The sequence below is a fragment of the Portunus trituberculatus genome, chromosome 29 (assembly GCF_017591435.1).
Source record: "Portunus trituberculatus isolate SZX2019 chromosome 29, ASM1759143v1, whole genome shotgun sequence".
Taxonomy (NCBI): domain Eukaryota; kingdom Metazoa; phylum Arthropoda; class Malacostraca; order Decapoda; family Portunidae; genus Portunus; species Portunus trituberculatus.
Genome location: NC_059283.1, coordinates 5,921,476 through 5,942,716, shown reverse-complemented (window position 1 = coordinate 5,942,716; position 21,241 = coordinate 5,921,476). Strand labels below are relative to the sequence as shown.

The 21,241-nt window shown below is 46.9% G+C and overlaps 1 long non-coding RNA gene across 1 annotated transcript in view; it reads left to right on the top strand.

Moving 5' to 3' along the window:
- The window catches only part of LOC123510568, a 100,865-nt gene that overhangs the window by 28,520 nt on the left and 51,104 nt on the right, over positions 1-21,241 (top strand). Inside the window, exon 2 of the long non-coding RNA XR_006676550.1 lies at positions 9,388-9,430. This is a non-coding gene — a long non-coding RNA (uncharacterized LOC123510568). The remainder of the gene's footprint in view (positions 1-9,387; positions 9,431-21,241) is intronic.

The window sequence follows — 21,241 nt, the reverse complement described above, 5'->3', positions numbered from 1 at the left end:
TTAAGGCGAAAAATGTCAGTAGTTTGAGTTAATTTTCTTGCGTGTCGCTTTTTTTTTTTTTTTTTTTTTTGCTCTTTCTTTGTAGCTTTGCGTCTCTCACGCATGCTGTTTGTCTGCTGATTAAAGGTTAAGAGATCTTTGTTGTCTCTCGTTGTCTCGCCTTTTAGTGGCTGTCATGCTTCGGCCAAATTATATTGTTGGAGAGTTATGAAAGTCTCGCTGCTTACAGGAATGTGCACAGCGTCCCGCCTTGAAGAATCCTTGGACGGCGTCGAGGTTCCTGTTATCTGCGCGTGTCCTTTGCTGCTCAGACTGTCGTGAGGCATTCAGGCGCACCTTCAATTTCCCCTCATTACCGACGCAGGTGTGACGCTCAGCACCTTTGATTTCGAGTCCTTTTACATTACGATTATTTCAAGTATTTTCACGTGCAGTCAAATGTTAACACTCCATCACCTCACCTCTTCGTTACCACAGTCTATATTCAGTGGCGTGATTGTCGTGTATTTCTATGGTTTGATATGCACACTCACCTTTCTCTCTCTATTACGCCTTGAATGAGTGGCTTTACTCATGCAGGTATAGTAATGTCTCTCAGCTGTTCATTTATTCATCCTATCCCCGCCTCGCTGCCTCATGCTGATTGCCTCGTATTCCTGTCGTTCCGTCTCCTCGCCTCACAATTCGCCGTGGAAATACTGGTTTCACTCACACACGCATGGTCTCCACCTCTTCATTTATTCACACTCGTGTCCCCACCTCGCCGTCTCACGCTCGTCCCCACCACCGAGTCCAGCAAATCCTTTCTTTCTCTCCCTACCTCCTCCTATCCCTGCCGCCCATCTCCACCTCCCTTGACAGTATTCCGAGAGGCGCAGCGATGTCCAGCAAAGGAGTGGAGGACTAATGGAAGCTCTCACGGCGCTGGGACGAGCAATCAGAGGCGTCGTCCCACTCCGCCAGCCTCGCCCGCCGCACCCTTAATAGTCGCCTCTGCGCAGCGCTGGGCGAGCACCAAGTCACATCTCTGGGAATAAACAACAATTAGAACCAACAACCTCCAATTAGTACAAATAAGCTCAGACTCGCCTCACGTTCCCTCCTTCCCTCAGGCCGCTGGAAATGACCCGTGCGTCCGACTTCACCTCCTCCTTCACTTCCTCTACCTCCTCCTCCAGACTTCTTTTTGTTGGCGACGTGATGGAGGATGATGTGAGAAATGGACTTTGTTTTGCGATGGTTTAAATTGCACTCAGGCCCAAGGGTGATGGCGGAATGGTTACTGCACAGAAGCCGCGGCGGGGAGACGAGGTGGCGGGCGAGGGGAGAAGCAATGCGGTGACTGCTGCCGTGGGAAGGTAGACCGAAGAGTGTTGCGGGCAGTGATGATGTGTGTCTGTGTGTCTTTGTATGTGTGAGAGATAGAAAGAGAGATATTACCAGATATCCTCAGTGACACCTCATCCCGCCTCACTCTCAGCCTCCCGACGCTCATTCTAAGCCTCCCGCCGAGGTACACAATGCCCACGCCGCCCTCCCGCCCCGCCTGATGAGTCCTCCCGCTGCTCGCACTAGGCAGGGGCGGGAGGTACATTGTTTTCATCAGGACTTGCCGCAGGATGCCAACACCTTAGTTTATTTACGATTTGCAAGGCTGTCACGTAGCCTGAAGACTGCGTGCGGTGAACAGATCCGCGCCATGTACCGCCTCTCGTGGGATTTGAATATGTTGTTGCAGTTTTTTTTTTTTCTTATTATATATTTTTGTAACTGGAACCGAAAAGAATTTAATTATATCCACAAAATGCTTGAATGTGGTCAATATATTATCTGTTTATCTATCTGTCTATCTTTCTATCTATCTATCTATCTATCTATCTATCTATCTATCTATGTATCTATGTATCTGTTGTTTTATCATAGTCCCATTTTTTCGTGTGTTTTCTCATCATTCGCTTCTTCTTCCTCTTGTTTCTTTTCCTGCAGTCCTTATACAATCGAAGTCTCTTATTTTTCCTTTTTTTTCGGTCTAGATTCATTCTCATTTCCGCGTTGCGTGTATACGAGTAGATACCGGGTTGTGATTCTCCTAAAGGGTTCCCGTCATTTCAGCATTCTCTTAAGATAGACATTGTTTATATAATTAAAAAACAGAGATTGTACCACCAATACTTCCCCTAATTTCACCTTATATTCTTAAGATTTATCCTCATTCGTGTTTAGATAAAGAATTGTAAATATCGAAAGAGGTGTCCCATCACTCTTAACACGCTCACAAAACAACTCTACGGTAAATACCCGCCTTGCATCACGCCACCAGCATCCCAGCATCTCACAAGCGTCAATTATGTGATATTTCAAACTTTTTTTTTTCTTCTCTCTGTCTTTTGTTTATCGCTTCCCTCCCTGGCGGCCCGTCCACCAGCTTAAATTCCCTGCATCTTGAAGTAACAGGTGGGAGCGCAGCAGATGTGTGACGGCCATAGATAGACATGTACTTAGCTGGATTGAAGACGTGGTTCTATTCAGGTTTACTTTACTTACGAAAACATTTTACCTTTAGTTTACTAGCCAAAGTTCATTATTATTATCTCTTCCTTTCTTTTTCTTTTTGCTCGCTCAGGAATACACTGGGTAGTTTTATTATTAGTGGCTGAGAGTTATGAAATCAAGTTAGGTTGCTGAGGGAAAAAAAATTGTATAAATAAATTGAAAGTCCCTGTAATTCTGTGGTGTATTGTTTTTAATATTGTACAAGGTAGTGATTAGGTTACCAAGGAGAGTGAATACCGGTGTGTGGTCTCTCTCTCTCTCTCTCTCTCTCTCTCTCTCTCTCTCTCTCTCTCTCTCTCTCTCTCTCTCTCTCTCTCTCTCTCTCTCTCTCTCTCTCTCTCTCTCTCTCTCTCTCTCTCTCTCTCTCTCTCTCTCTCTCTCTCTCTCTCTGTGTGTGTGTGTGTGTGTGTGTGTGTGTGTGTGTGTGTGTGTGTGTGTGTGTGTGTGTGTGTGTGTGTGTGTGTGTGTGTTCATTCCAAGAGAGAGGGAGAGAAAGAAAAATAATCGAGATCAAACTACATTATAATCTACTGAGGGAGAGAGAAAAAAGAGAGGGAGAAGGGACAGAGGGGGGATAGAGAGAGGGAGAGAGATCAAACTGCAGCCCTACACTCGATACACTGAAAGAGAGAGGGAGAGAGGAAGGGGGAAGGCAGGGCATAGCAAGACAAACAGGTGCGGTAAGATGTATGGCAGCGCACGTCTACCTGTGCTCAGATGACAAGGTAAACATTAGAATCCCCGCCCGCTACCCTGTTTATTGCTTGAGCAGGACTGCCACTGGCCACCCAAGAGACTTCCTTCCTTCCTTCCCTTCCTATTCTCTCTCTACTCGTTCAGTCTTTCTCCATCTCTATCCTGCTTAACTTTTTCCCTGCTTGACAGAATTTTCTCTCATCAATTTGGAGTTTTTTGTCAAATTCTCGTAAGCAGGAAAAATTAACCTGTTTTCTTATTTTTTTATTGATTTATTTCCTACGTTTGGTTTTCATGGTACTGTTTCCATTTTTTTCAATTTCTCGTTTTTCTTTTTCTCTCTTTATTTGTCTCCTCTGTTAGTCTAAGTCAAAATGCTACGATTTTTCCCTCTTGCTTTCTTCTTCTCTGTTTCCTTTTTTTTCCCCTTTCATCTTGTTTCATCCTTCCTTCCTTACCATCTATCTCTTTCCTTCTATTCCATTTCATATCAAGATACTACTCTCAGATCCTCGCCATTCTTTCTTTCCTTCTCTCTCTCTCTCTCTCTCTCTCTCTCTCTCTCTCTCTCTCTCTCTCTCTCTCTCTCTCTCTCTCTCTCTCTCTCTCTCTCTCTCTCTCTCTCTCTCTCTCTCTCTCTCTCTCTCTCTCTCTCTCTCTCTCTCTCTCTCTCTCTCTCTCTCTCTCTCTCTCTCTCTCTCTCTCTCTCTCTCTCTCTCTCTCTCTCTCTCTCTCTCTCTCTCTCTCTCTCTCTCTCTCTCTCTCTCTCTCTCTCTCTCTCTCTCTCTCTCTCTCTCTCTCTCTCTCTCTCTCTCTCTCTCTCACCTCCCTCACTGTCTTATCTCACTCCTCACTCCTCCTCACTCCTTGCTCCTCATTACTTCACTGTGAGACATTTTCCCTTCCCTTCCCCTTCCCTTGCCTCAGCCCCCGTGCCTTCCCTGGTAAGTACAGCACGTGTAGCATTATCTTGACGGGCGGTGCAGCATTATTAGCACATAAATCACGTGTTTTCCCATTGGCTAGTTGACGCTTGGGTTGAGAATATTGAGCCTTGGAAGTCAGGGCGAGGAAGTGATGTGTTCCCGAGACAATTTATGTGATAGTGACGGCTGTTGTTGTTTATTGACTTCGTGTGTGTGTTTGTGTGTCTGTTTGTGTACTGTGCCAAGACTAGAACGGCGTGAGGTGAGGGTGGGAGACGGCGTAACCAGCGTAACACTCCGTAACGGGTAACAGGCCGTAACGACACCCCGTGGAGAGATGTCTGTGTGTATGTGTGTCTATTTGTGAGTCGGTGCCGTTCCCAGTGACTCCTTTAGTGTCTGTATGTCTGTTTGAGTCGCTCCCAATAATGTTTGTATGTCTGGCTGTTTAGTGTGTTTCCAGTGACCTGTGTTTATGTGGCTAAGTGTTTCTTATGATATGTATGTGTCTGTATGTCTGTTTAACCTGTTTTCAATCAGGCTTGTGTGTCTGTGTGTCTCTTCGAACCGTCCTCAGTAAGCAAATATCAACAAAACGTGTCTGGGGAAGGCAAGGTGTGGTGGGGTACCGCGCCTTACCTGCCAGATCGCACCTGTGGCCACACCTTGCTGTCTGGAGATTGTGTCAGGGCGTCACTCCTCGCATGGGCTCACTTACGCCCTCTGTTGCATTGTGGGTGTCATTTTGAGAGGCAAGGGCATATGTGTCACCTTAGATAAGTGTGTCGGGGTGAGGTGCTAGAAGGTGTGTGTTGATTGGGTGGCATTAGATGGGTGTGTTGGGTGGCGATGGGTGGGTGAGGGGAGGTGTGGTTGGGGAAAGGGGGGAGTGTATGCCTGTTTGTCAGAGTACCGAAAATTTTTCAGTAGCGGAAGCAGCAGTTGGTTGGTGTCTGAATCATGCTTGGCTAATATGAAGTAAGGAGCCGCAAGTATTATCATCGCGCATGGAAGGTGAACACACTCTCCTACTCTCCCCACTCTCCCTAATCTCCCCACTCTCAGCGCCTCTCCCGTTATTTGCGAAGGAATGACTGGCGAGCGGGCGGCTAGCGGTAGGTAGGGGGGACACTGAACGCTGGAGTCTTGCACAAAAATACGCAAAATATTACTACATCATCAGAACATTACAGCGCCGCCGCATTATCGGGCAACCGTGACGTGCAGGGAAGCTAAAACTGCCCGGAGCGTTGCACTGACCAGCCCAGTATGAAGATAAAGTACTTATGAAAAACTATATAAACTACAAACTCATACCTGGTTTGGTATATATTGAGGTCTTGTTTGAGGTTCGCTACGCTCCTTCAATGTACAATTCACAATGTTCTTCGCCTCATCTGTGTGTCCTCTCGAAGGATCTCATTGTCTTAATCAGCCACTAACACCGCGTGAAATTACGGACACCACACCCATTACACTTTGTCTACACCGCCGAAAAAAAAGAGGCAAAGAAACACACACTGGTGATGGTGGTGGTGCTGGCGGCCTTCCATCTGCGACACTCGGGTCATAATTGTGCGGTGAAATATTGCTGCAGGCGGCGGGGCCCTGCGAGGCTCGGGGCTTCCGGTGCTGTGAGCCGGGCGGACAGTGACGCATGATCCCCTCCCTCTGCCCCCAGGCCCCTTCCGCCCCCTCACCCCCTGGGCACCACGCAGCAGGCGAACATCGGTACCCTACGTAGGAAAGACAGCAGGAGTCACTCAAAATAAGCAGGACACACTCATCTTTGCGTGTGTGTGTGTGTGTGTGTGTGTGTGTGTGTGTGTGTGTGTGTGTGTGTGTGTGTGTGTGTGTGTGTGTGTAATTCACTGTTTGTTTGATCTGCTGCAGTCTCTGACGAGACAGCCAGACGTTACCCTACGGAACGAGCTCAGAGCTCATTGTTTCCGATCTTCGGATAGGCCTGAGACCAGGCACACACCACACACCGGGACAACAAGGTCACAACTCCTCGATTTACATCCCGTACCTACTCACTGCTAGGTGAACAGGGGCTACACGTGAAAGGAGACACACCCAAATATCTCTACCCGGCCGGGGAATCGAACCCCGGTCCTCTGGCTTGTGTGTGTGTGTGTTTGTGAGTTGGTGGGTGTTGGATGAAAAAAACTAGTTCTTCCATTCTGCTTCAGTGTAAAACCTCCATCGGATCATGAATTAGCGTGAATCACTGTGTTTGAAGTATTACTTGTATCGTGTCAGGCAACACAGGGCATCACAGGCACGGGACCCGCCAAGCCCACCCGAGCTTCAGGAACGCACTGCCTCTCCATCCCTCGACTGTTCACTCATCCTTGCCTCGGAACACGCACGGCTTGACAAGTGACGACCTGTAAGCAAATGTTAAACCAAAAGTAGACAAAATTTCATGCGGTTTATTATCTCAAGGCTTCATAACAACAATTCTGAAGGCATTATGATGTTTATCTTAATTTCTCATACTTCTCTTCCTTCTTCCTCTCCTTTCTTTCTCATCTCATTTTCATCCCTCAGAATAAAAATGTCTGGAAAGTCTCAAGTTTTATCTCTGAATCTCTTTTTTTTTTTCCAGTCATCTCTTCCTCTTCCTCTTAATCATTTGTGTCTGTCAGGCAAGGTCCAGAATTACGTTTTACACAAATGGTTTCTTGAAAGATTCCTGGCAAACTATTGTTATCATTACCTATTCTTCTTATAAGACTAGCTCCTTTATGTGAACGCTTGTTTTAGGAGGAAGAGGAGGAGGAAGATAGAAAGAGGAAGAAGTCAGGTAGCTTTTATTCGGCTGTCATTTGAATAATAAAATGAGACTTCCTCCCTCATTTCCACACGTGTTTGAGAAGGAAGATGGTAGAAAGAGGAATAAAAAAAAGCAGGCAGCTTTTATACTTAGAAGAGGAGCAGTAGGATGGAAAGGACAGCTTTTGCTCGCTTTTCATTTGAATAAAATTCAATTACTGATATACGTCCAAGACTTCACGGCAAGTCTGTTCTCCAGAAGCGGCTGCGTCAGCTGCTCCCTTGACGTCCCTCCTCCCGAAGCTCAGTTACATTATAAACAACACACGAGAGGCACGGTAATGATACCCTTTGAGGAATAAATTGATATTGAACCTCTTATGAATCGTTATTAAGCCAGCAACTGGTGGAAGGGGAGGAGGGAACGGACTTTCATGGGTGTTAGAGTCGGCTGCCTCCTGCGGCCGCGTGCGTCTGACCCCGGCTTGGGCTTCCTCTCGCGCCTCTTCGTTAACGATACGAGGCTTTGCACCACCAATGGGCGCGATTTGACTCGCATTTGCTTGTGGATGAGTCTCGTTCAACGCAATTCCCGGTTCGCCGCGGGGAACGTGCGCGTGGGGGTGAGGGAGGCTGCTGTCACCGTTATCGCAGGTGTGAGAAATAGCTAATGACGTTGTATTAGACTCCCGTTGAGATTTATGCCTCACTTTTAACTTCTTCTCACCCCGTGGTAAGAAGACTACCGGATAGGGGCACATCGGAACACACTCTGCGCCGCTCCAACCACGGCAATGTCTACCAGGCACCATGTGCTGAGTGGCCCAGCACTCACCACGCCTTCATCCAGAGGCCTTTGCGTAAAGTCAGCAATGTTCTAGTGTAATTGAGTCTCTCCGCGCCTGCCTGGCCGAATTATGTCCTTAAGCCTACCTCCTCGCTGCCTCGCCGCCGCCCTGGTCTGGTGGTCCCGATCGAAGTCTGGCTTGGGCGCCGAGGATAATGATGAGCTATGACACTCGCCGCGTTAATGGCGCTGTGATGAATTTGCTAATAACACAGTGTTCGCTGTACAAATGGGAGGGCAGCCCCCCTGCCAGGCCGTGCTCAGCGTGTGGCCTGACGACGCCCCCGCGACACCTGGTGGAAGAAGGAGACATTTAGCACACACTGGCTGAGGCGTGCTTGACTCCAAGCAGTGTCCCTGATGCCGATGGCTGCTTTACCAGCTGTCATCTCCCCAGCGCGTTTCTGCATCACAGTGACCAAATAAGCAAGTGTCACGCTGCTGCCTCGCACTGATCCGCCATCGGTCCAAAGGTGCAAACGCTCCACCAAGTGTTCGATGCCAAACCTCTCGGCAGGACATCAGGGTGGCAGGACAACATGGCGCCGCTTTTCCTCCGGCTGTGTGCTATGGGACCGTTGCCTTTTGGAGCAGTCCTCGAGGCGTCCCCCTAAGCGAGACTGTTAGTATAAGGTCAGCGGACGAGGCCTTGACTGTGACCTCTGCTTGAGAGCGACGCTTCCCTCCTGACGCGTCATTACGAAGAGCCTGTGGGCGAGGACGCTGCTACACGACGGGAACATATAATTCCGGCCACACACTGGGAGCCTTACACAAGACAAACACACGAGGCAGCCCGAGGAAAGGTGCGTTATTCCGCCACCGCCAAGATTAACGAGTTGTCCCTCAGACGAGCCCCTCACTCACCTGATTCAACAAACAATCAGGGGTGACAGCTGGCGGTCCCGCGCACCGGCGGCTGAGCGGCGCGGTAATGGTTACAAAGTGCAGCCTCGCCTTGTGTTCCCGGGCAGTAATGGCGGGACGCATTGCGGTGATCCATCTCCTTTAATTCGCTCCTCATTACAAGCTGACCATTTGTAAGAGTAATTATCCTCAAGGCTGGCATGACGACACGCGGTGGCTGGCACGACGTTTGCACAACACCTGGCAAGCAAATGAGGGAAACGAGATAACATCAGACGGTGGAAGCGCCTTGGCCACCACCACTACCACCACCACCACCACAAGGTGACGTAAGCCTTCCGGTTCCTTACCTGTCCTCTTGAAAACCAGCCAGTAACGACAAGAACTTCGCCTTTTCATTCCTTGCTTGCTTGAATTTCGCACCAACTCAAAAAACACCACGTGCGTCGCCTTTCCCTGCACAACAAACCGCTTGGCAGCTGATAAACGCAGATATCACGCACGAATTCACTATAAAGAGTCTCGAAAAAGAATTAATAACGTAGCAATAAAATCCTGCTTGAAACGCAAACAGGAAAATAAGAGCTCTTGACAAGTGACTGTAATAGCAGGTTAGTCATCAGTGTAGGAAAACATGCTTCTTTTATTTGCCTTAATGGAGCATGAGCCAAACCCTCAGTGGCAGTAAGCACTACTTTGTTTTTTCCTCTCCTGCAGGTCGCCAGGAAGTCCCCGCCGCCACCCAGCCACCCAGGTGAAGGTGAGTTACGTGAGTCTTACCTGCATAATGTTTGCTTCTCAGGTCTGACGGTGTAGCATTCTGATATGTGACGCCTAGGGAGCTTTGTAATGTGCTGGCGTTGAGGTGACGCTAAATAACGGAGCTGTAGCATAAGGTTTTGTGATGCAGAGGTGTGACGTAGTAGCTTTGGTAATAACGGTGATGGAGTGACGCTGAGTAACGGTGTAGTAGCATTAGATATTGTGACGTTGAGAAGTGACGCTGCATTGAATCAGGTCCTGTGAATGAATACCTATAGGCTTCACCTGACAGACGCTAATTAGTCCTTTCTCGCGTCCTTACAGGTAACGCTCACCTGTTGGAGATAGTAACACCTTAATGACATGTTATTCATCACCTATTAGTGACGGCTCCTCCATCCCTCTTCTCCCCTCCTCCTCCTCCTCCTCCTCCTCCTCCTCCTCCTCCTCCTCCTCCTCCTCCTCCTCCTCCTCTTCTGAATAATGATAGCCTACCTTTACCTGGCTTGTAGAATAACCCTTTCCTCCCTTCACTTTTAAAGCCTTCCCTTGTCTCCCCTTAATGGCGATTCCTCACGCTTCTTGCCTCTCCTATAGCCAGATTCTCTTCCCTTTCTTAAAATATATGCGTTATCTAACTTAAAAGTGAATTTCTTCTCGTTCCCTTAAGTTAATCTACATTTGAAGTCAGCTTTTTTTCTCAACCATTGGCAGGTCCTTCTCTCTTCCTCCTCCTGTACCTCCTTCTCCTCTTCCTCTTCCTTATATGAATGTAGGAGTCTTCCGTAAAAAGTGAACCCTCCTTCCCGCCCTCGCTGACTGCTGCGTTCTCTTGCTCCCAGAAACACAACAGAAAAACAACCTCCACCTCCCAGTTGAGTTTTTATTCGCGCCACACTGGAACCCACCCGGCGAACGACAATATGCCATCCAGGGGTGAATCAGACCCTGGGATTACTCAGTACAATCCCATCATCCACATTACCTCCTTATCCTCACCAGGAAACCACTCGCTAGGTAATGACTTGCTTGCCTTCCTTCCTCGTGCTCTCAGACACTTGTAGCCTCTCTAAACTGCTCGCCTCACGGGACGCCGCATAAACGGTTCCCTCACGCGTGTCTTAACGGCAAGAATTCCTGCGCTCCCAGCTCCTGTCTCCATCCAGCGTGTGATTCCTCCTACCCTGATTGTACTCGTGCTCCTCTTCCTCCTGCTGTCTCTTGCTACTTGCACCTCACACAGTCACCCAGTCAGTATTCAGTCTCTCAGCTCCGCCGCCTGCTGGTCCCGACGAGTCCCGGCCCCACATGCGCCTGCCAGTGTGTGGATTACGTGCCCCGCCCCCAGGTATGCTGCGTCCTGGAATCGCTGCTGTGGGGTGGTAAATGTATTCATGCCTCGTTACCGCTTCATTATCCAAAAATTAGCAAAAAACATAAACAAAAAAGTCACAACGTTACTCTCGCCTCGGTCAAATTGACCAGAAAACTTTTCTCCTTCCTACGCCCTCCTGCCTTAACCCGCTCCTTCCGGCCCCAGGACTGGGCCAGACCAGGCCAGGGTGCGGAAGCCGCCACGAAGGGAAGTGGATTTGACAGCCAACACTAATTACCATTATGCACAACACTTGTCATGTTCCCACCTGCTGCTGCTGCTGCTGCTGCTGACGATGGTGATGGGGATGAGATATAGTCAAGAATATTACGATGATGCATCGATTTATTTTTGTCCGCGGTTAAAAAAAATGGCCATATTATATGACACTGAATGATGTAGCTGACTTTAGATCCCCATCAGTCTGCAGGTGAGACACGTGGGAATTATTAATCGTGTCGCAAAGACCAACCGCCCGCCAGGCAAGGAGTACGAAGGGTGTTCACACCTCCACGGGTTGCCCTGCCGAGGCTGCCTCGCGTGGAGTAGGCACTCTGCAGCACGGACTCTCGGCGCCGTGTCTGCCCCGCCAGGCGGTGCCAGGCAGCACGCTTAACTCTTAAAGTAAATAGGTGCCCCCAGCCCTGGCGCCGCCTCACAAATCGCCTCGCCCTGTACAGCTGCCATATGACTGGACACCGCTTCCCTCAGCTGCTGATGGAGCCGTGCAAGGTGTGTGGGCTACAGCTTAAGAAGAGCGCAGAAGCATAGCTCTCCTGGCCTTGTGCTGCTGAGCTCCCGCCGCGTCAGCGCCACCCATCTAACCACTGCGGAGCGTCCCATTCCCGCTACAGCCGTCGCCGCGTCCCGCCGCCCTAGTATATCAGTTTCATTGTAACTCATGTCGGTATCATTGCCTCAGAGATGTTGTTATGCGTTATTTATGAGCCAGAGATGACGTTGCTGTTGTGGCGCGGTGCAGGCGCCACCTGGAGGGCTAAGAGAGAGAGAGAGAGAGAGAGAGAGAGAGAGAGATATATATATATATATATATATATATATATATATATATATATATATATATATATATATATATATATATATATACATACAAATAGTCGTTACATCAGATTTGATGCGGTAAAGCGGCGTACGCTAACCATGCAAGGCAGTGTGGCGGTATCAAGAGTGGAGCAGTGTCGGCGGCGGCGGCGGCGGCGGCGGCGGCGGCAGTGGCGGCGGTGACTCGGGGGCTTGGGGGACATGGGAGCGATCCGCCCCGTGAGGTGAGGCGAGTCTCTAACAAGAAAGAGACAAATGCCTTCAGAAATTAGAAGGCGGGCGGGTGAACGATCGCACACCAAAACACCGCTGACGCTGAATTATGACTCGTGATCGCTGATTAATGGAAAAGGTGTATTGGAGGCTCGGCGCAGGATAAGGGGCGAGATGGACCACGTTTTATCTTACTATGAATAAAATTGTGCATAATGGCGCCGCCTTGTCGGGCTGAGGCGTGGGTGAGGTACGAGCGGCGGTGATGGACGGGAGGCGAGGCCGAAACTCGTCCCCGCGTGGAAGAAGACCAAAGACTGGAAGGTCAGGGAGGCGTGTGATGTATTATAAATCTCCCCAAATTCTTTTATCTCCGTTCTTAGCGGCGGGGAGGAGGCAGCCCTGAGGAGAAAATGCTGGGCTAAGAGCAGTGGGCTTGTGACACACCACGGCGACCCTTCAAAGTTTCATGTGGATGTGTATGTATTGTATTGATGCTTTCTGGGTGTTTGCGAGAGGACAGACTGATGGCTTGTGACGCTGGAAAGGACTGGTTTATAGAGACTGTTCCACAACGATTTTAAAGTTTTGGCAAATATTTCGCACAATATTAAGATTCTCTCTTCCGTTTTTAGTCTTAATTTGATATTTCCTGCAACTTTCCCTTCCGATTTGAAGTGAGCATCGCGATACGAAACAAGACAGTAATCATAGATGCAGAGAGACTTGCTTTATTATTATTACACAGAGAGACTGAAGTTTCCTTTGAATATAACGTGTTTTCTGCTTTTTTTGTTTATTTTTTGTGAAGTAAGCAGATAGATAACCAAGAAGACAGTAATGATAGATGGATGGCCAAGTTTTATTGTTATTACACGTATCTACTGAAGTTTCCCTTGGGATATAACGTGTTTGCTGGCTCGTTAAGGAGTATTAGAGCTGGAGGAAGGACGCGGAGGCCAGAAGGAAGCAGGTTTACGATAGTTTCCCATCGAGTAAATCAATAGAGCGACCGTGGCGTCTTGTGGGGCTAATTTCCTGCATCCTATGTGAGTGAGTTATAGCGGACATCCGACTTAAACTAATGGATGTCGATGCTTTTCTTTTTTTTTAAGGGAAGGAAGCGAGTGGTGTGTTAAAAACCGGTCCTTGTGGAGAGGAAAGAGTCACCTGCCCCTGCTATCATCATTATCATCATTATCATTATCGCCTCTATTGTTATCGATTCTCTTCTTTTCCTCTATGTTCTTTTAAGACCAGGAGTAAAGGTTTTTTGCCATATATTATCACCATCTCATATTTCTTCCTCCATCATTTCATTATTATTATCATTATCGTCATTATCATTATCGCCTCTATTGTTATCGAGTGTCTTTTGTTTTCCTATGCTTTATTCAACAGTGTGTTCATGTTTTTAAGACCAGGAGTGAAGTGTTTGTCTCTTGCACCATCACCATCCCCCTCATCATTATCACCGCCATCACCGCCATCACTATCATCAGCCTCTATGATTTCAGTGCATGACAAAGGCCTCCCTCCAGCTCCGCCATTCATCTCTGTCCACCCATCACATCACCTGTCCACAAAACCCTTCATTTCTTACACCTGCCTCTCGCACCCTCACCTGTCCCTTGCTCCTAATTCATAACACCCTCACCTCTCCCTGTACGCCCTTCCTTCCTCTCACTCTAGATATACAGCACTCTCACACCTTGCCTTTCTTCACACACACACACACACACACACACACACACACACACACACACACACACACACACACACACACACACACACACACACACACACACACACCTGCACAGGCAATTGAAACTTTACCGTAGTGTTTCGCCACATTACCTCATTACACACCTGGATCTGGCCAGTGTGAGAGTCAAACGGAATCACACAGTTTCAGTTTAAGGAATCGAAACACACAGGCAGCCGTTTCGTTCAATCCTCACAGCCACACTTCTTCCCACGTAAGTCACTCCTCTTTTCCAGACCTGCGATAAACCGCCTACAAATCGTGGAGGCCTAGCCAGGTGTGAGCGAAGGATAGGCCTATGCTAAGTGATCAGTCTGTTTTATTAGTCGCAGCCAGCCCGGCCAGCCACGCGTCCACACCAGCTGCAGGATAAGCCTCAGTAATTGAAAAATAGAGAGCAAACATTTGTTAGGCGGCCAATGGGCTAATTGTGGTGTTGGCGGCGGCGTGGAGGGCGGCACCGGAGTCGCCGCCAAATGACTTGTGGCACGCGAGCCGCCACAGACAAGCCTCGTTTTCACGCCCATATCTTCTTGGGTTTTGTTTATTTCGTGTTTATCTTCGGGGCACATCGCCGGGATATCAGCGTCCTTTCCGGAGCATTTGTCACCCTGGACGTGACTCGCGCACCTTGCCTGCCATGACCTCAGTGGAGCTTGTGAATGAGGTTTTTGTGGAGGGCGGGAAGGCGCGGCCCGAGCCGGCCAGGAGCTGCCCCTCTCGCCCTCGCCGCGTGGGTCGCGCCACACACGCATTCACACGACTCTTTTTTGCGGACAACACATCAGCGCGGCGACGTGCACGCTGCGGTAGGTGTCGGGATGTGCTCACCATAATGCTAAGCTTGATTCCTGGCCATGCCTCGGGTCTCCCTGTAACTGAAACGAATTGTAACCGCTAAATTGTGTTTACATAATCTCTGCAAGGGAGGAATCATCGAAGAAGAGGTCAATTTGCTAGGAAATACCTCATAATTGCTTTTGAGGTTACCTCGCTCTCCGCCTCCCCTTCCACACACACACACACACACACACACACACACACACACACACACACACACACACACACACACACACACACACACACACACACACACACACACACATAGTCTGTGGCAGCGACGAGCCTCTGCTCAGAAGAGGCGATGGCGGCAGCGGCGGCAGTGGCGGCACGGCAGCCCCGCGCAGCAGATAGCATCTCCACCACGCCTCGCCAAATAAGAAGCAATTAAGCAGAAGATCCTATTTGGTCCACTCCATTTGGATAAGGCAAACTGGGCGCCAAAACATTAATTTAATAACGAAGCGCACTCTGTAATTACACCAAATGCTGCTTTATATATGGCGCGTCCGCCGCCTTCCCGCCGGCGCTCGCCCGCCGCGTTCAGAAGTGTTCGTCAGCATTACCGGCCTGACCGCGCGCCTCACTGAAATAAATTGGCGTTCTGATAAATGGGAGGGGAAGGTGTGATGCCTCGGCATTTCACAGAACATTCTCCTCACTATATATAATTTTGTGGAAAAAAGCCCCATTGATTTTGTGGAGCCAGATTACTGGCGTACATCTGGCGCCTTGATTAAATCTTGAGAAATACGACGCGGATCAGAGGAGCTTGTTTGGCGGCGATCCGCCATTACTAAATTAAATGGCGGCCGGCGGCTCAGTAACTCCTGGTGATGGCGCGTTATGAGACACGACGTGCCCCGCCGGGCCAGTGCCGCGTCTTTGGCTGGTAATGCAAATATTTCTGTCGCGCAAAACCCAAGATACAGAACCCCCGCGTCACAGCACCGCCGCAGGCCGCGAGACAGCTGCGGGGCGAGGCCCGGCCAGTCGCTTGCTAGTCGGTTCCGCCTCGCTCCGCCGCCGCCGCCACCACCGCCACGGACACGATCTCATCCCTGCAGCAGACGGCCATCAGGGGCTTAAGTCATCAAGGTCATTTTTTTAAGCGAGCTGAATACGCGTTTGGCTCCTCGCGTTGCCCTTAAATCACACGGAAGCAGCGGCGCTCTCCATTACAATCGAGGCTAGGCTAGAGTCGCGCCCTCCCGCCCCGGGCACCACGCCTGACGTATGGCCGCCCACAGGTCCTCCCAAAAGCCACTACCTCCAAATTACTACCACGGCCACTATTTGTTCCGATACGGTAGTTACCAATTAATTATCCCGAACAGGACGGAGGATCATAACGAGGTAGGAGGAGGAGGAGGAGGAGATGGAAGAAGAGAAGGAGGAAAATGAGGAGTAGAAGGAGATAGGATACTGGAAGACAGAGGTGAAGGAATACATTCTTGTGTAAGAGAGAGAGAGAGAGAGAGAGAGAGAGAGAGAGACACAGAAACATATATAGACAAACGAAACCTAATAGAACACACACAAAAAAAAAGGAAAGACCAAACACACACACACACACACACACACACACACACACACACACACACACACACACACACACACACACACACACACACACACACACACACACACACACACACACAGCCTACCTACTTACCTACCTTCCTACCTACCATACGGACATCGATCTGTCACCTTAGCTTAGGTTCCCGTACTACCACCACCACCACCACCATCACCTCAGCTCACGTGTCAAGATGGATGGCCGCTATTAACGTGATGTACTGCATATGTGTGTATTTGTGTGCGTGTGTTGTGAAGGGAGTGATATACAGAGGACGCGCCTGTGTATTAGAGCCTCGGTTTCAGGTTGTATTTCAGAAGTGTGTGTGTGTGTGTGTGTGTGTGTTGTGTGTGTGTGTGTGTGTGTGTGTGTGTGATTCTGTTATGTGGTATGTGGTGTTTTTTTTTCTGTCATGGTGTGGTTTGTGTTACATCATGTTCATTCTCTTGTTTTGCTGTAGTGCGTGTTGTTATGTTATGTTATGGTATATGTTACCTTGTGTTCCTTCTCGTCTTGTTTGTTTTTGTTATTCTGTTCTATTCCTTCTCGTTTTGGGTCTCTGTGGTTCATGTTATGTTTGGCACGTTATGTTACTGGTTTTCCTTCTGTGTTGTGGTTTGTGTAGCGAGATGTTACTTGTCCCTGTGTTATGTTGTGTTTCTTTTATAACACGCGATGTTACTGGTATTTAAATTCCTTAGTAGGTTAAGAGTAATATATTTTCTTTCGATTTTTTTACTTATTTTCTTGTAATGTTTATATCTGTGAACATCTTCAGTACTGAGACACATTTTTACCACGAGTTTTGGGTATGATTAGACGATTTTATTGACATGAGGAAAGGTTTATGGAGGTTAGAAGATTAATGGCCTGAGTCTTCACTATTTCAATCCCCACATAAATTTCTGAAGCTGTATAGAATCACCAAATAGTAAGCAGAATGGATATTAAAACACGTCATAGTAGTGAAGGGGTTAATGTGCCAACAATAATAGATTTTTCTCTCCTTTATTGTTTGGAAATAATTTTATCACAAGGCTTTCCAATATTCTTGACAATAATCAAATTTTTTAACAGTTTTCAGCAATCAGGTAGTTGTGGTGCTCTTAAAAATAGCCACTGTTCGATATTTTTCACTCCCTTGACATTTCTGTAGCATCGTTATTTTACAATATTCAGTTACCATTCCAAATAATTCTCTCTCCTTTGACGTCTCAGGTCGAGTGTGGTATGTGGGTATGTTTGTTTGTCCATTTGTTTATTTTATGCACAAGAGAGGAAGACTTTGGACGAGAACAAATTTAGAAAAGAAAAGAAAAGAAAAAGAAACCAGTAATTTTTCCCTCCCTCAGTAAAAAAAAAAGAAGAATTTGAAAGGAACTAGTGACATTGAAATACTCAGCTGTCTTTTACTTTTTTTTACGGACGCGAGAGGAAAACAAAGCCAAAACAGACTTAGAGAGAAGAAAAAGAATCCTGTTAATTGTCTGCCATCAAAGAAAGGGAAGGTGTTGAAAAGAACGAATAACATTGAAATATTTAGTTACTCTCTGTCACCTTTTTTTCTCTGTCTTTTTTTTCGCTGTCTAATCTCTCTTAGGCTTAGATGAGGCAACGCAAAGGTAATACATTGTGACGTGTTGCATTACCTCACATCCCTTCTCTCTCTCTCTCTCTCTCTCTCTCTCTCTCTCTCTCTCTCTCTCTCTCTCTCTCTCTCTCTCTCTCTCTCTCTCTCTCTCTCTCTCTCTCTCTCTCTCTCTCTCTCTCTCTCTCTCTCTCTCTCTCTCTCTCTCTCTCTCTCTCTCTCTCTCTCTCTCTCTCTCTCTCTCTCTCTCTCTCTCTCTCTCTCTCTCTCTCTCTCTCTCTCTCTCTCTCTCTCTCTCTCTCTCTCTCTCTCTCTTCTGCCGCGTCTCCTTCAGATAGCGGCAATAACAGGACCGCATCACTTGAGAAAACACCTTTATGGGGAGGGCGGCGCGAGGGAGGGAGAAAGGAGAGGAAGGGAGAGAATTAGGAGAAGCGCAGCATTGAATAATAAAAGAAGCGCAGGGAATCGAGATAGAAATACCACGATATATTTTTATTTTTACTTTTTTTTTTTGAGTGTCGAGTCCCGTTGTTGCGTTGAGTTTGCGAGGAAGTGAAATGCTTTTATGTATTTACTTTTTTTCTTCTTTTTGTGGTTTCATTTTTTTTTTCTCTTTTTTTATCTTTGACAGATTTTAGATTACAATAAGACGTGTACTTATTTATACAGCTGTGATTTTCTTTTCTTTTTTCCTCTTTTTCTTCCTTTCCTTCTTTATTTTCTTATTTTTCTCATACTCTTATTTACTTTTTCCTTTAGAGATTGTTTTTTTTTCCTTCTAATCTACTTTAACGATCTACGAATAAACTAACAACAACAGCATTTTTCTTTTTTCCTCTACTTTATGTTCTTATTTCCCTATCCTCTTCTTTACTTTTCCCTACTTTTTCTTCTAAAACATCTACCATAACCATCAAAGAATTAACTAACAACAGCATTTAATCACCCACTCATAAAGACCCAAAGGACAAAACACGAACATGAAGCACCCTTGTTAGTCACAGATACATGTTCCTCTCACTTTCCAATGTCGAGATTCTGTCATAAAGTCCCCGCCAGCCTCGCGTCACCCACACCTGCCTGCCGTGGTATTGGTGGCGGCTCTGACGGGACGGGGAGGTAAAAACTGGCCCTGCAGGATCTCATTATAAGACAGAAGCACATATGTTGGTTGACCTTGACAAAGAAGTGGGGAATCTAAACACGAACTTTGCTTATGTCTCAGCTGATGTGTGTGTGTGTGTGTGTGTGTGTGTGTGTGTGTGTGTTTGTAAATCTGAGGTATTTAATCTTTAGCAAGGTGTTTTGTGTTATACTTTATCCTTCTGTCAGTGTTGCAATTAAAGTCGTTTTCTTCTTGCATTGTTTATCAGTCCTTCTTAATTGCAAACACGATTGCTGGAGGAACTGATGTGTGGTGCGGAAAACTCATTTAATCGCAGTACTAGCAACAGAATAAAGTACAGATGGCTATAAAGGAGATGAAAAGACTCTGTATTTACTTAGAGAGAGAGAGAGAGAGAGGGGGGGGTATTAAAGTGTTCAATCGCCATCTCCCTTTCCCCAACATTCATTGAAGATCAGAAAAAGTGACCAGTTTTTTTTACATCACCAGAACAGCCAAACCTTTAATTTATATCCTGTTACGTAAAGCGACTGGTATACACACACACACACACACACACACACACACACACACACACACACACACACACACACACACACACACACACACACACACACACACACACACACACACACACACACACACACACACACACACACACACACACACACACACACACACACACACACACACACACACACACACACACACACACACACACACACACACACACACACAGTCATCACCTCTTTATAAAATCCTGAGTTACTTCCTTCATCTTTTCTCTGTCACATTAACTTGAATTGCAGTGTCTCTATAGATTGTTCTTGATCTTGTTCTTGTTCTTGTTCTTGTTGGTGTTGAGTCCCCAAGAGAAATATGGAAAGGAGGAGAAGGAAATTGTGATGGGTAGTTTTTTTCTACTTATAATTTCTTCTCTCATATTTTTTGGAACAGTTTTTTTTTTGCTTCAGAATTGAAATATAGAGAGATTTTTTGTGTATCTTTTTTTTCACATATTTTTTACCCTATTTTTTTTCTTTTTTTTTTATAACTGCTCATGTGCTCCAAAATTCAAATACTGATATTCTTTTCTTCTTTTTGTCATTTTTTCTCTAGATTTTTTTTTTTTTTTACCTCAAACTTTTGTGAAAATTTTTAGGTAAAAGCTTTATGTTTTGCAAATTGCTGTTTTTACCCCGAAGTTCCAAAGAGAAACTAGGAAACGTACTGTAGCATTTGAATATCAGAGCATCTTTTTTTTTTTTTTTTTTTTTTTTTGCTTCAGTTTACAGCTATGTTAAACCCGTCACTTCTGTCGTCGCCTGTTCTGCTTCCCGTTTTCTTCCCCGCGTAAAATGGTGGAAGAAAACGCAAATTTACATATTGCCGCATGAGTCCTAAAGAGCGTCGCTAGGGAACTCAAAGGAAGAACAATTAGCAAGGGATTTAACAGTCCTAACCTAACTTAACCTATTCGATAGTGTGCTGGTAGTATAGTCTGTGTGATAGTGATGATGGTGAACGGAGGCTGAGAAAGTTATGGTAGAAATAGTTTTGGCGATGATAGTGGTGGTGGTGGTAGTGGTGGTGGTGGTGGTAGTGAAAGAAGGTTAATAAATAAGGTGGTGATGTCGTGGGAACAGTTTGAATGGTGATGTTTTGGGTGATGGTAGTGATAATAGTGATGGTGGGGATGGTGGTGGTAGTGGTGATGAGATGAGGTTAATAAGGTACTAGTGACAATGTGTTGGTGATCATTTGGGTGGTGACAGCAGTAGCAATATTCTGGGTGATGGTGATGGTGGTGATGATGGTAGTGGTGGAGATGGTGGTGATGATTTTGGTGATGATGGTAGTAATGGTGGTAGTGGTGGTGATGATGGTGGTGGAGGTGATGGTGGTGGTGATGGTGATGGTGATGATGGTGGTGGTGGTGATGGTGGTTTCGGAGCGTTGTGTGTGGCGGCCTTTACTCCCACCTCTTGTCTTCTGCTTCCCATATTTTCACATTTCTCACTCCAATATTTTCACCGCCTCCTTGCAACGTTAAATTCACCGACTTGTGACTGCCTTCACTCTTACGACATTTCTCAAGATTACATTATTTCCTTCCCTTATGGGTTGCTTTACTTGTGGAAACATTATTTAACATTACTGCCTCACACTATGTTGTCTCTTTTCTCACCTTGCCTCGTAGCCTGCACAATTAACCCACCAATCTACCCTAGGGAAAGCCACATACACATTAGCAT